At 34.3% G+C, this 15,370-nt stretch overlaps 1 protein-coding gene across 8 annotated transcripts in view; it reads left to right on the top strand.

Moving 5' to 3' along the window:
• The window catches only part of LOC149785081 (uncharacterized), a 303,926-nt gene that overhangs the window by 266,916 nt on the left and 21,640 nt on the right, over positions 1-15,370 (top strand). The window lies entirely within an intron of this gene.

Below are 15,370 nucleotides of genomic sequence, written 5' to 3'. Positions count from 1 at the left end.
GGAAGAGATTAATGGTTCTAAAAATGAATAATAGGTTCCAATAATGGTTTAGATTTAGGAAAAGCCAAGCAAATTAAGAATAATGACCCATTTGTGTCATTATCAGGCCAGGGTTATCACATGCAGATAATATTCCTGATCAAATAATATTTTAGTGTTTCACAAGTTTAAGAATCTGACCGTTACACCATTTCAAATTAAGACAAAGTGTTGGGTCTGGGCCCTCTATAGTTCAGATAAGGATAAATACACAGATAAACTAGGCTCAGTTTTTGGAATAGAAAGGGGATACATACAGACATACCACATCAAATATTTGTTTTGAACATATGGTTACAGAGGTGAAATGTTTTGAGATTATTCTTCGCCTAACAGGGTTTTAATGGATAACAAAGCTGTCAATTAATGTCAAGTCATCAGCAGTGTGTTGGTTTTTAATTGCTTGGACTGGAAACTTGCTTCCACTGTCTTATCCATGATGAATAACATTAGTCTTTTCTTTTGAATTGGTATTTAGGAACATCAGGCAAATATATCTTTGCAAGTTTTGCAGTTTATTCTTGTAATTTGGAAGGAATGTTTTGTTCTATATCAGATTCAGCATTCTTTGACATTTTTTTCCTTGAATCAAATTCCTCACTTATATTATTAAATTGAGAAATAAAATCTTGATTAAATTCAAAGATAAAGATGAAATACATATCCTAGCAACCAGCAGCATTTTGTGACCACATTCTTTGTGGTCCTTTATAATTTTCTGATACATTATGCTTGTGTAGAGCAACCACCTACCCACTGCAACTAGCAGTCCTACATAACCTGTGATAAACAGCCTTTCTATATCAGTCTGTTAGAAAGCGAAATCACAGACACTCTAATCTATCTATTCCTATAAGGTCTACTTAAATGAACTGTACCTGTTGATTATGGTAAAGACCATACTCTCGGCTAGTCCATTGAGAAGTCATTTATGCAGGTTTTGCAGATGAGTTTTTTTTTTCTTTCTCTAAAATTAATATAACACTAAGCTAAAGTCTCAGCAATCCAAAGTTGCAAAATAAATGATGGATCAGTATGCATTGGGATTAAAATCTCTAATGCCAGTAAGTGTAACTTCATGAATGGGGAAAAAGTTTCTTGTCACTGACTGACTTTAAAATAATGGTTGAATGAGTTTAAAATTTCATCCAATTTTCATAGGTTGAAGATTGTAAAATTGTGAAAGATTGTAAAATCCAATACACATATAAAAGAGTATTATTTAATAGCTGTTCTTTTAAAGTATGCCATCATTGTTTTTAGATCACATCAGGTTTTTTTTCTTCAACAGAAAGACTGCATTGATGATTTGCAAAAGTTCATACTTGATAAGATTTCCAAAGGACTTGTATACATTTTGTTGACTTTATCATTTTCCTTCCCATTATTGTTATTGCAGTTATTTAAGTTGAATAAGAATTTTTACTTTTATCATTGATAAGAGACAGAAATTGGAAGCAGATTTTTTATTTACATCCTGTCTCTCCATGGTTCATAGTGCTACAATAAAGGTAGGTAAAAAGTCATATTTATGACATCATAATGCAATAAAATCAAGTTACTCACTTAAGTGTTAATTTTACAAAAACTGGACCATTCCAGTGGCCTAGTGGTTAGAGTGTCCACCCTGGATGTGGGAGGTCATGGGTTTGAACCCCAGCCGAGTCATACCAAAGACTTCTAAAAATGGTACTAACAGCTGCCTCACTAGGCGCTCAGCATTAAGAGGTTAGTGTTAGGACTGGTCGGCCTGGTGTCAGGATAATGTGACTGAGTGGGACATCATGCTACATGTCTGCAGCATGATGCCCCAGTGCTAGACATCACTTTAAACTGCCACACTGCAGACATCGTAGCGATATGACTAGAAAATTGTTAAAGCTACGTCAAAAATCCAAGTCACACACACATATAAAAACTGACTGCTACCATAGCTTTATAGGATATTCCTATTGTGATGATGGGTACCATAACTTTATTTGGTATTCCTAGTTTAATGACTGGTACCATAAGTTTATATGGTATTCCTTGTTTGATGACTGGTACCATAACTTTATATGGTATTCCTTGTTTAATAACTGGTACCATAACTTTATTTGGTATTCCTAGTTTGATGACTGGTACCATAAGTTTATATGGTATTCCTTGTTTGATGACTGGTACCATAACTTTATATGGTATTCCTTGTTTAATAACTGGTACCATAACTTTATTTGGTATTCCTAGTTTGATGACTGGTACCATAAGTTTATATGGTATTCCTTGTTTGATGACTGGTACCATAACTTTATATGGTATTCCTTGTTTAATAACTGGTACCATAACTTTATTTGGTATTCCTAGTTTGATGACTGGTACCATAAGTTTATATGGTATTCCTTGTTTGATGACTGGTACCATAACTTTATATGGTATTCCTTGTTTAATAACTGGTACCATAACTTTATTTGGTATTCCTAGTTTGATGACTGGTACCATAAGTTTATATGGTATTCCTTGTTTGATGACTGGTACCATAACTTTATATGGTATTCCTAGTTTAATGACTGGTACCATAAATTTATATGGTATTCCTAGTTTAATGACTGGTACCATAAGTTTATATGGTATTCCTAGTTTAATGACTGGTACCATAACTTTATATGGTATTCCTATGCTGATAAATGTGCTTTCAATCTTCCTTTATCAGTCTTAACTTTCAGCAGTAGATGAATGGAATCCTTTAGCATTACCATCAATCATCACACTGAACAAAGAAAGGTACCCCCACACTGATTGTTTTAATCAAGCTATTTAAGCTGACTAATATTTCTTAATTTGGGCTGTCATTTCTTGAGAGCTGAGAATCAATGCCAGTTTCTCTGACATTTTCATGCTGAATTGATTGTTGAAGGGCCCAAGAGAAACCTAATTGTACATTTGGATTAATATTGAAACTGGCATCCAAGAGTGAATGGAAGGCATCTGATTTCAAAGAATAGATGGGTTTTTCTTTTTGTGTTTTAAATTTAGACAGGCATATGTTTTTAATAAAGCATAAAAGGGGGTTAAGTCTCCACCCATTTGTGAAAACAGTGACAGTAAGACTGTGTAGACTGGTAGCAGGAGAAAAATCACGTATCTTTTATGATGAATCTCCTATTAAATGATAACCGGTCTAGAATTTACCAGCACCTGCTTTTGAAGAGAAACAAAAGTAAATCAAGGAAATCTGGAAGTAACCAATGCAAGATAATTGCTTGGAGTGCCATATAGATTCACTTATTGGTCTTAATATGTGAAACACATGCAGAAACAAAGAAGAGTAAGAATTAAATTATTTCTTTATTCCACTCATAAAGTTATTGAAGATTCAGGTTTTGGCTAATGTAAACCACAATTACCATAAGATATCATGATAGTGTAACAATAGCTCAATTTCTGTGAACTGCAGCAGTCCCATTTTTAATCTGTTTCTGACCCAGGCAAGAAAAGGTGGTCGTGCCAGCATCCAAACCATCTACTGCATGTTCCCATCATTTGCTTAATCATATTCTATTTGTAGTATAAACAACACAAAGTATAGATTATATATGGCATCCCATGAGCTGTGGTGCTAGAATTGAACTGAGCAGTTCATAGGCACACAGCAAATGCGAGGCCTATTGCGGAATTATTTATTATGAACATTTACATTTAAAGTAACAAGGAAATCCCTGTTTAAAAATACGTTTATTTGTAGCAGTTATCAAAAAGTTCCCTGCTTGGTCCATATGATCAGGATTTTCTAAGAATGGTTCATGTTATCTAAGAAATTGTTGACATTTCAGGGATGTTTCTCCTCAAGTTTAAATGAAGAAAAAAATCTTTAAGAAACTGTGTAAGTTGTCAAATTGTGGTTACTCATTAGACACTGCTATCAGGTCACTGCAACCACTTTGTCATAGTAGGTGAAATATACTTTTGAAAATGTTGCCTGGCTCTGTCATGGCTGTTCTAATATGGGATTGATGAAACTTTGAGTGTGGGTGCATTATTAGGACATGACTAATTTATAGCAAAGAAATTTTGCAAATATTTGGAACTATTCTTCACTCAAAACTGGCTTATTTTTCACATTACTCCTAGGTACCCCATTCATTATGTGATACAGCTATCTGGAAGTCTAATTTTATAACTTAAATCATTTTTGCAGTGGAATGCTTGTTGAAATAAAAGAATGGAGGGTTGATAATGAAGAGATTTACAACAGTAACTGTTATCAGATCATATGAGTAAACTGCAGATAGATAAAGAGGAAACAGTGATGCAGTTTTATATCAGAATCCCATGGGTTACCAGGTACTTAATAGGCACCCAATCTTTGTTTGACTTGCTGTCAGATAAGTTAGTTAGTCCTATCCACATTACATCAGGCCAGATTTTGGCATTATGTTAGAATTAAGCCAATAAAGCATAGCTGTGACACTGCAGATTTTGTTTTTCCTGGAATTGATAGCCTTCTTAAAGCTCTGTAGATTTTATCTGTCAAAACACAGCTGCCATCAACAACACATAATATATAGGTTTATTAATATAAGGAAGGGCAGACTTTGCTATCAGAATCCAAGTACAATGAACGAAATATGATATAGGCCTCGATTTGGAGATTCTTGCAGACTGACTCAGTTTGCACCAGAGTTTTGTGCACAGTTTGGCTTTTTTTCCCCATTTTAGTAAATAGTCTTTTAGACAGTGAAACCTGTCAATAAAGGCTGCTTAGCACATTTTGTCCATCATGGTCATGTCTTTTATGTACAGATTCAAAATGTCAAGGAAAGAAAGAAAATAGGTTAATAAATGATTTTTATCGGTGGGCATCGATTACATGAAGGTGTCACCTTAGGCAGATTTCGCTGTTTTTTGGTCTGTTTTTTAAAAATTGTTTGGGTCTGAAAGTTGCAACAGTTAACACTTCTAACTTTATGTTACAACCCCACTAAGTGATACTTAACTCTCTAGATGCAAAGAACAACTCGAGGTTGAATATCTAACAATTCTCTCAAAAACAAAAGATCAGTTGAAATAATTTCCTGGACATAAATTGTCATTTTCAAATTCCAATAGCAATTCAAATGAAAAGCTTCAGTTCAATAATATTTTGACACAATAACAGCCTGGTTAAGCAAATGCAACTTTACATTTAATTCATGACATGAAAGTTAATGTCCTAACGTCTCTGTTTGTTACGCTGGCCTTGGACTCGTGTGCTATTGACTTTTTTTTACTTCCTCCTTCCTTTTTCTTCCTCCTTCTGTAGTTCATTTCTCTGGTGTGCACCCTGCCAGATTACTTGGCTTCCTTCACTTTTCATCCCCCTCCCTAATCCTTCCTTCTTGTTCTCCTGGTGTCATCACTGCATACACCCTGTCAATCTCTTGGAGCCATCTCTCACAATCACCCTGGAAGCTTCCCTTAGAAACTTGTTTTACCCAGTTCAAGTAGCCTTCTTTTTACAAGTTAAGTCTCAGAGTGGCTTACAGCTCAATTTCCCTGTTCAACACAGGCTTTCTGCTCTGCTTCAAATAACTTGTCTCTACCATTCAAGAGCTAGCAGCACACAAACATCTGTATGTGCCCTTAAAACTAAGAATTATGCATTTTCCCCAGCCTAAAGAATAAGCCCCTCCCACTGGAAGATTTAGCTTCTCTCATCTCCAAATGGTCAACACACCTATGATTTGATTTTCTTCCTGCCTGAGTCCAGTTTTCTTCACACCTTCTTGGCCTGCCACAGGGTATCCGACCTGACTATGCCCTTCGGCAATAACCCTGCTAAACAAAGGACTAAATATCTTTGAAGCCAGTTCAGAAATGCAGAATTACATAACTCTTAAATTAAGAAGGTCCGACCCACATGCTATGATTTTTTCCAAAAAAATCTGCCCTTCAGTTCATTACACCGCATCTATTTAAAAATGTATTATTATAGTGTAGTCCCTTTGCAACCAAAATGGTTTCAGAAATATCCAATCCTGAAGAATGTACATCTCATTTTTTCAGCTTCTCAGTTACTAATTGGATTAATCTGTCTGTCTAACTGTCTGTTTGTCTCGTTAGTGTAAGGAGCATTTAAAACATACACAGTACAACATTTGTATGCTTGGGATAAGTGAATTAAAAAGCAGCAAATTAATCAGTCAATTTTAAGACATAATTGCAATACAGCTTGGTAATATACCATCATCTGAAGAAAACAAAGAACCCTTTCTTTTTTTCTTTCTTTTTTTTTTTTTGCTTTCATTACTAGGCACTCCCACATTAAATATCATGTAAACCCAAAACAGGCTTGATTGTTTATCCATTCACAACATCCAGAAGGGGCCCTTTGTCCCAGATAACCAGCCTCATTCTGTCACTGTGTTATGTAATGAATAGTATCTTAATTAAGTTTCATTTTTCATAAGCTTCTAGCACTTGTCTTATCTCCCCTTAGCTCCTCCTATCACCCTGCAGGTGGCAGTAGACAATCACATTTTAAGGAGCATCCATAGTGGGACCCTATTTATCATTGGCAACATTTGTTGGTATGATGGTAATGCAGTGTCATTATATTGTGCATGGCTTTCATCAAGTTGCCTGCTACTACAGTTGGTTTTAGTCACTTATATTGTACTCTCTTCAAACCATTTGGACACATGCATTATGTGGGAGCCATGATAGCTCTGTTGACAGGGCATCAGGGTCATAATCCATGGGTTACAGGTTCAGTACTTGCCTGAGTCAGCCATGTTAGCTGCATCAGTATGTTCTTGGGAAAGACACTTTAGCTCCCATTTTCTTAACATGATGTAGCCAATAGTGTGTTAAAGGTGCTATTTCCTTCCTATGATATAGCAAGCAAGTGCTATAAAAACCAAGAAAAATAAGCTTTTATGTAGAATTTGAAAATAAAAGATCCAGATATTTTTATGACCTTGCCTTTAAAATAGACACAGGTATAATTTTTGGGTAAAAAAAGTATTGTATTGTTTTGATAAATTACGGTTGCATTTTTAATCTTTAGAATTTTGTTCGTCATGCTTGTTTCACATTGAAGCTATGAAATCGAAGGAGTCTTCATTGATACAGATTTCACTCATTCCTCCTAAGTTGACTTGAGGTATTGTTTTAAAATTTAAATAAAGTTTTCAGGCATTATACAAGTCCAGATACCTAATTTAATTTTCATTGTGACCTATTTCCATGCTGTGATGTTTGCATTTGATTCTTAAAAATATTAATGTTCGAGTCATTAAAACATTTAAAGGCCTTCAGCCAAAAGGTAGGTCCGTCAGGATTTCAATTTGACACATTATGGATAGGCCCATTTGACACGATACGGAGACCTGTTTGACACCATATGGAGAGACCCATTTGACACAGTATGGAGAGGCCCATACTACCATAAAATTTTGGCATTCCCCATTTTTTGCTCTACTGGTCATGCTAATTTGTTATCATAACAGGAAGATTGCCATGAAACTTTACACACAAATTCATCCCAAGATAGGTGGCACTCAGGGGAGATAAATCAGTAATGAAATTTGTGGTGCCCAGACATCCAATATTGATTGCAGTGACAGCCATTTTCGAAAATTTTCACTATTCCATCTGAACTGATGACAGTATTAACATGGCGATTTCACTTAAAGATTTCTTATGATTAGCTGGTTGGAAATGAAGATGGTTCCACTCAGATATCCATAATGGCCATCACAGTGACCATCTTGAAAATCTTGTCGCTACACCTGATCTGATATCCAGTATAGCCATGATGGTGGTCATCATGAAAATCATGTTATTGCTGCTTCACCATAACTGATAGTCACATTGATATATGTTTTTTTTTTTTTGCTAAAAGACTTCTCATTTCAACAGTTAAAGAAAATAAATGGTTGTTTCTTTGAATTTCTGGAAGAACAAGTTTTGGACAATTGAGCATCATAAGAAAAACTCTTTCCATTTAGTTATTTTTATTTTGTGATAAACTGACAGAAGTTGATTGGGGAGTATTATTCATGATGTATGGGCATTTTTTAAAATAACTTTTTATTAATACAGCTCTTGAATTCATGGGAGACAATTATTTTTATGTAAAACTTTACCAGGTCAAAGTATTATCACAGGTATGTACAGGTAAGAAAAACTGTAAACCCAAGGTAAATTTTCACCCTACATGACATATTACCTTAGGTCCTTGAAAATGTCACATTTAATGACATGGGACCTCAAACCCTTGAAACTTTTACATTTAATGACATGGCACCTCAGGTCCTTGCAAATTTAACATTTATTGACCTAGCCACCTCAAACCCTTGAAATTTCACATTTACTGACATGGCACATCAGACCCTTGAAAATATCACATTTATTGACATGGGACATCAGACCCTTGAAAATATCACATTTGTTGACATGGGACCTCAGGTCCATGGAAATTTTGCACTTAATGACATTGGACCTCAGACCTTTGAAAATTTCACACTTAATGACATGGGACCACAGGTCCTTGAGAGCTCTGAAACAGAACAGGCTTGAGAAACATTCTTTTACAAGTGGGACATTGAATAACTTAATGATGCCATGCTAAGACAATGAAAAGAAGTGTGTAGCAAGTTTTCAGACAGTTTATAAGTGGAGTTAATTAAAATTGTCCCTAATTTAATTATTAACCATTAACCTAACTAACCATTGTGGAATGGCTTCCTTAATTTAAACTCCAGAATGTTCCATTTAAGTTGGAGGTTTCACTGACAAGGCCCCCATAAAGATAATTCTAATTGTTTCCAGTAGTTGTTGAAAATGGCTGAAAATGTGCCATTAACCTTCTTTGATAGACCTTATCCAGCTGTTAAACAATTCTTTTGGGCCTGATTTAAAACAGAGGCAAGATTGATTATTTGTTCTTGTATGTACACCTAATTAAATTCATTAGAAAGGGGCAACCTGCATTTGACTGGACCAGTTTAGGATAACAAGGCCAGTGGTATAATGTGTATCCAGTTGATGAAATTTAATCCAGGTTGATGTAGCAGTGGAAACAAACAGCACCATTTGGCATCAAATTTTTCATAAACATTGTGTAATGGAAGGGTGAACCTGAGAATAAATTAGATACTTCCTATGGTGCCATATGTACTTGTTTGAAAGTCAGATCCTTCTGGATAGACCCAAATCTGCCATTGTATAATGTGCTGACAGATCTCGGTCCATGTATTTTGTTAGGAGAAATTAGCAGAACAAACAACATAGATTCTGATTTGCTGGCACATTATGTGACAGCAGGTCAGGGTCTGTGTTGTTTGCTGGTGGACCTTATTTGTTTATATGGTAGTTCTGGTAAATGAAGCCATTGTGTACAAATAGTGAACTGACATTTTCCATGTGGTTTTGGGAAATGATTGAAATCTTGAATCAAGTGATCCAATTGATGTGTTTGTATATCTTGCAGAATATACCTTTGTTGTGCTTCTAGCTGATATGAATTACCATATTTATTAGAATATAAGTCAGGTTCAACTGTAATCAACATAGACCCTGATCTGCTAGCACAGTGTGATGGCAGATTTATTCTATGCATTTTGCTTATAAGTGAGCATATATGGTAACAGATGATTTCATGTTTGTAAATTTATTTGAAGATCCATCCTCAGAGATCAGGTATCATCACAACTCCCCCCCCCCAAAAAAAAATGCACGCAGGCACACACACACACACACACAGAGACACACACACACACACACACACAGAGGTGTTTTTTTTCTCTTAATTTTTGCTTTTCTGTTTTTATCTTGTCTCCTTTTGTGTGCCTGTGTATCTATTTGTATAAACTATTAAAAAAAACTGAGTTATAAAATGCCAGGTTTGTTCTTTAGTTTACGCAACCATTTCCACTTAATTATAAGTACAGCTATATGTAGCAGCTAAATGTTAAAATGTTACATGTATTAAGTAAACTTTCTTTTATTTTGATCCAACACTTGTTGATTTATGTCACAGTAACCACTGGCTTCATTTTCTAGTATTTATAAATTTGAAAGTTGAAATTCCTGGTCCACTTAATTTTAGCAACCACCAATCAGATAAAATGTTGCATTTTGTATTAGGGAGAGTTATTGTTAAAAAAAAATTATGTTCTTGACTTAAATATGAAGTTATAATTTGATTGGTCAATTGAAAGGTCAACAGAACATGACCTTGTGTCAGAGTTCATGGATCTCTATTATGTCAGAGATTTTGCTTTTAATCAGATTGCAATTCCAGCTCATTGTTCACATTTTCTGCTTGACCTCTGAATACCACTAATTAAATGGAATAGGCTATTTGCATCTTAATTTAGTTTCACTATCAATTTTATGATTTCTCTGTAAAATGTCATGATGGACTGAGAAAAAATAGTTTACCTTCATTCTTCAAGCCTTGAGGTATTGGGGTGAGGACCCAGGGGAGCTTTATCTACTGGAATTCATGCATCGTCAGATTTTGTTTTGTTTCATTTTATTCAGCAATATTTTAAAAAATGGAGATGGGGAGTGGAGTTCTAGAGATTAGACTTTGAAAGTACGCAGACATGTCTTTAAATTCTGTAAGTAAAATCTGCAATGGAAACATTTTGTGCCACTGTAGGGTTGCATAGATTGTCATTCTAATATATGTGAGTAAAAATATGTACTATGTTCTTTGCATTTTGGAGTTTCAAAAAATCATAGAGAACTTGTGGTTTACAAATGTTTTTTTGGATAAGGAGGAAAGAGAATTGAATGAGTGTTTATAATCATTCCCCAAGGGCCTTGGCAAACATTTGCACACTGCCAACCATGAATAATAGTTTTCCTTAAATGATCAAGCATTAGTGAATAGACTGATTACAAATATGAACCAAAAAAGGACTTTTCAAATATAACATACTTTTATTCAAGTAACAGTTCCATTGTTTAAGTATAGCTCAATTACCAAAGTACAGTATAACCTGACTTGAAAGACCACCCCTTCTGCCAAAAAAATATGGTCTCTCAAAACAGGTGGTTGCTCATAACATGTCAAAATACTATATAGTCAATAAATCTGTGCATTGAGAATATGGTCCCTCATGAAAGGTCTTTCAAGACAGGTTTTACTGTAATGAATCTGCTAAATCAGCCAAAAAGCAAGACTCTTCATGTGAAAATGTCCTGATTAAAAAAGGTTACACATTTGTAGATTCTGTTCATTATTATTTTTATTATGATTTATCAAATTCCAAATTTTTTAACAGTACAGTTTTAATTCAGACACACTACCCAGTATAATAAAGCAAAATAAAACAAAACTAGACCACAGTCGAGAGAAAAGCTTTTAAAATCTTCGTTCTGGATGATGGAGTTTATTAACATTGAAGAAGCCATTCTTTTTGTTTTTGACTATAAAATCTATGACTTCATGATGCACAGTTGTAAATCTGCAATTGATCTTGCTTATCAAAATATTATTGAACTAAGAAATAAATTTCAACTTTTTATTTATTTCCTCTGCCAGAGAGATTCATTGTTAAATGCGCAGAGCGGAAATTCCTCAACCTTTATATCTATCCCTGTGACTCCTCCATGCTCAGGTATGCATGGGAACTCATTTGCTTTATGTCTGTGCAAAAGAAATATCTTTTCTGATTAGATTGTTATCATTCGTTTCTGGCCTTTGTCAAGAGCTCAACACAATAACGAACAACAAGCAAGTGGAATATACCTGCCATTCTATGTGTATAAATAAATGTAGATGAAGAAAGCATTAGGCATGATTGTATTTATGTTAGATAGAGATTGGCAGACCTTGTTTTTATATCCTATTCAAAGAAAGATGGAAAACAGCACAGCCTGCTTTCTGGCTATCTAGATAGACAATCAAAGGCTGGATAAACAGGAAGCCTTTGTTGTTGGAAAATCTTCTGTCTTTTTGAAAAGTTTACCTACATAAAATTCCTTATCTCCACACTTGGATGAGGCGATGCTGGGCATTTTTTTATTAAATGGCACCTGACTCTTTATTTCTATTTATATTCCAAGAAAAGATTTCCAGATATACAGACTGAAGTCTGACATAGCAGTTTGTATCTGCTGACAATAGAAGCCCCATAAATGGATTACATATATATATATCTATATATCTGTGTGTGTGTGTTGTTAAGAAATTGAATTTTCCATTGACCAGTTTTCATGCAAGAGACTGACTCATTTCAATCTGTACCAAACACAACATTTTTACTTAAAATTGTTCTATCTATTCATGACAACTGGTATGTACCACAGTTATTTTGTAGGGGAAAAAAGCATGAAAACTTGTACTTAAGACCAGCTCTTTCAAGAGACCACCAAATTTATTCTTTTTTTTTTAAATTTAAGACTTTATATGCACAACAGAAATCTATATTAAAGGATGACCTTGTAGGATTCCCATAGTTTAGCTCAGGATTTTAATGTATTCCTGTTTTAAATATCTGGGTCTTTCAGGATTACCATGCATTGGTTTAAGATTCTCTCTCTCTCACACACACACACACACATATATAAAATATATATATATATATATATATATATATATATATATATATATATATATATATATATTTTTTTTTTTTTTTTTTGCGTGTGTGTGTGTCACTTGTGTGTCTTTACTTTTTCATGCAACTTTATCAAAGTAGAAATATATGATAAAAAATTTCTGGCAATGAACATTTTTATCATTGTCTTGCACCGCATTTTGTATGTAATGTGACAAAAGAAATTTGATTTCTGTGCAGTTGTGTGAAAATGTTAAATTTTTGCAAATAAAAAAAAATCATCAGATTTTCCATCCAATATAATGTAACTGGATGCAGTTATAACCCATGGTTCTGGTGCTAGTAGACTTCTTACAAATGAGAATTATAATAATGGCAGAAATGAAATCAATGTTATTTACCATATCTGTTTGACAAAAGCTCATCTTTCAAGCAAAGTGAAATTGGTTTATTAATCTCTGATTTGCGTCGAATCATATTTGTTGCCAATTACAAAACACAAGTATTGGTTTAAAAGATTGATGCATGTACAAATTGTTGGCTAATCTCACGTCATGTTTGATCTTGGTGTTAACAAGTTATGGCTTTTTCAATCAATCATTGTGTCCTTCACAGAATATAAATGAAAAGATTGTTCCCAAATCCCAACCTCAAATAAATTGTCTTGAGATGGAGGGTTGATAGTATGTCACTGTTAGATTAGTAGTTATTGCAGAATGCCACAGAATGACAGAGCTGCGTTAAATTTGTCAGCTAGCAATCGGAGAAAATCATAAGAAATTATTAGAATTTCAGTTTCCATTGTTTAACACTATGCTGACAATTTGATTGAAGTATGGATTGAGCCATTCTGATATGTTCATTCCCTGAATATAATGGATGTACCATATCAAGAAAGTCATCACATTTACATTTATTGCAATTTTGAAAATAAATCAGATGCCTGAGTTGTTAATGTAAGATGCTGTGATTTTGGTGTGAAGTGAAATATAAGAGATAATCCATTTTTATGATTAACAAAAATACAGAAAGAGATGATAACAATTGCTAATAAATCCATCAGTAATTATTTGTGGGTAAGTGTTACACATATATGAAATACTGTCAGAAGTTCAACTCTCTGCAAGCTAAGATGTGGACTAGGTCTGTAGTTTCCTCCTCCATGTCACATGGGGGACAATGTGTCATAATATTGATTCGATAGAAAAAAATTACCATGTTTTTTTTCAGGATTTTTTCCCCAGTTTCTGCTTGATCTTTCTTTTGGATGCCTTTCTGAGGAAATATTATATCATGGTACACGTTTGCATTTTGCTGGAGGAGTTTGTCTTCTGGTGAAATTGGCACATTTTATGCCTTTACCATTTTTGGCACCTAGCTTTTGCTAGCACTAGCCAGGATTGTGCTGATGTGCCTTTAAACACACACACACACACACACACACACACACATTTGTACAAATTCTATGAAATATATTAATTTATAAAATAGCTGTAGTTTTAAATATTTGGTAGAATTTATGATGCTCCAATTTTAGGAAATATTGTTAAAAAATATTGTCAAGATTTTGAAGTTAAACTTTAATATTATTACCTTTCTACCTATATTTCTTTCCTTTTTTCCATCTGATAAGAATAGCTGACAAATTTAAAGCAGATGTTTCTCAAAAATGGAGGGCAAAATTATTTCAGGATTTGCAAGCATCCATTCCATTGTATTTAGCATGAATCGGTTGTAATGGTATTTTATTTACAGTTAGCTCAAAATTAATCTAATGACTGCATATTTATGAAAGGGAACAAATAATTTATCAGTTGATGCAAATGTTTATGTACAATTAATAGGCAGCAGTGGAAGCATACCTAAACAGAGTTAGCTTTGTAACGAAGTGAACTTGTGGTATTAATCGTAAACTTAATACAGTACTCCCTTGTTATACTGCTATCTGTGGGAGCAATGGAATAGTAAACATGGTTCAGTGCTCATTTGTTGTTATGCTGTCCATGGAAGCAATGGAATATTAATCATGGTACAGTACTCCCTTGTTATAATGCTGTCCATGGAAGCAATGGAATAGTAAACATGGTTCAGTGCTCCCTTGTTATAATGCTGTCCATAGGAACAATGGAATAGTAAACGTGGTTCAATACTCCCCTGTTATAATGCTGTCCATGGGAGCAGTGTATACATTATAGCAAGACCACTGCATGTACTGCCTTATATGTCGTTAATGAAGGATGCTAAAGTGAGGGACAGCTGTATTTTTGTTTTATTATGCACTTATGTTTTCATCCTACCAATCTGTATATTGAAGGAAGTGCTTTGCTAAAGAGTTGGAAACGTGTTTCTCAGTACATACTGTATATACCATCAAATCAAACTGCAAACAACCAAGATCCTGATCTGCCATGGCATAAGGTGCCTGCATACCAGGGTATATGATGTTTGTTCTACTGATTACTCCTAACAAACTGTATAGACCCAGATCTGCCATCGTATTATGTGATGGTAGAGCTGGGTCTGTGCAGTTTGAAGTTGGACTTGACTTATAAGCAGTACAAGTACATACAATATAGTTTCATATTTATAATCTACAGGAATACTTTGTACTAGCACCATTATGTGTATGGTATTTTCAGCAGAGATGCTTAAACTGGGATAAATCTAAATGTTCTGACCTTTCAACAACCTGAAATGATATATTTCCTTTGAGACTAGTGGATGGCTGTGCTGTTGGTTTTGTGTGTGTACAATATTGTTATAACTTGAGAGCTAACTAAATGGAGTCTGATAAATAT

Source organism: Sinohyriopsis cumingii, chromosome 13, assembly GCF_028554795.1.
Source record: "Sinohyriopsis cumingii isolate HCF-2022 chromosome 13, ASM2855479v2, whole genome shotgun sequence".
NCBI lineage: Eukaryota > Metazoa > Mollusca > Bivalvia > Unionida > Unionidae > Sinohyriopsis > Sinohyriopsis cumingii.
Note: the sequence above shows the minus strand (reverse complement) of the source record. Positions and strands in the feature narration are given on the sequence as shown.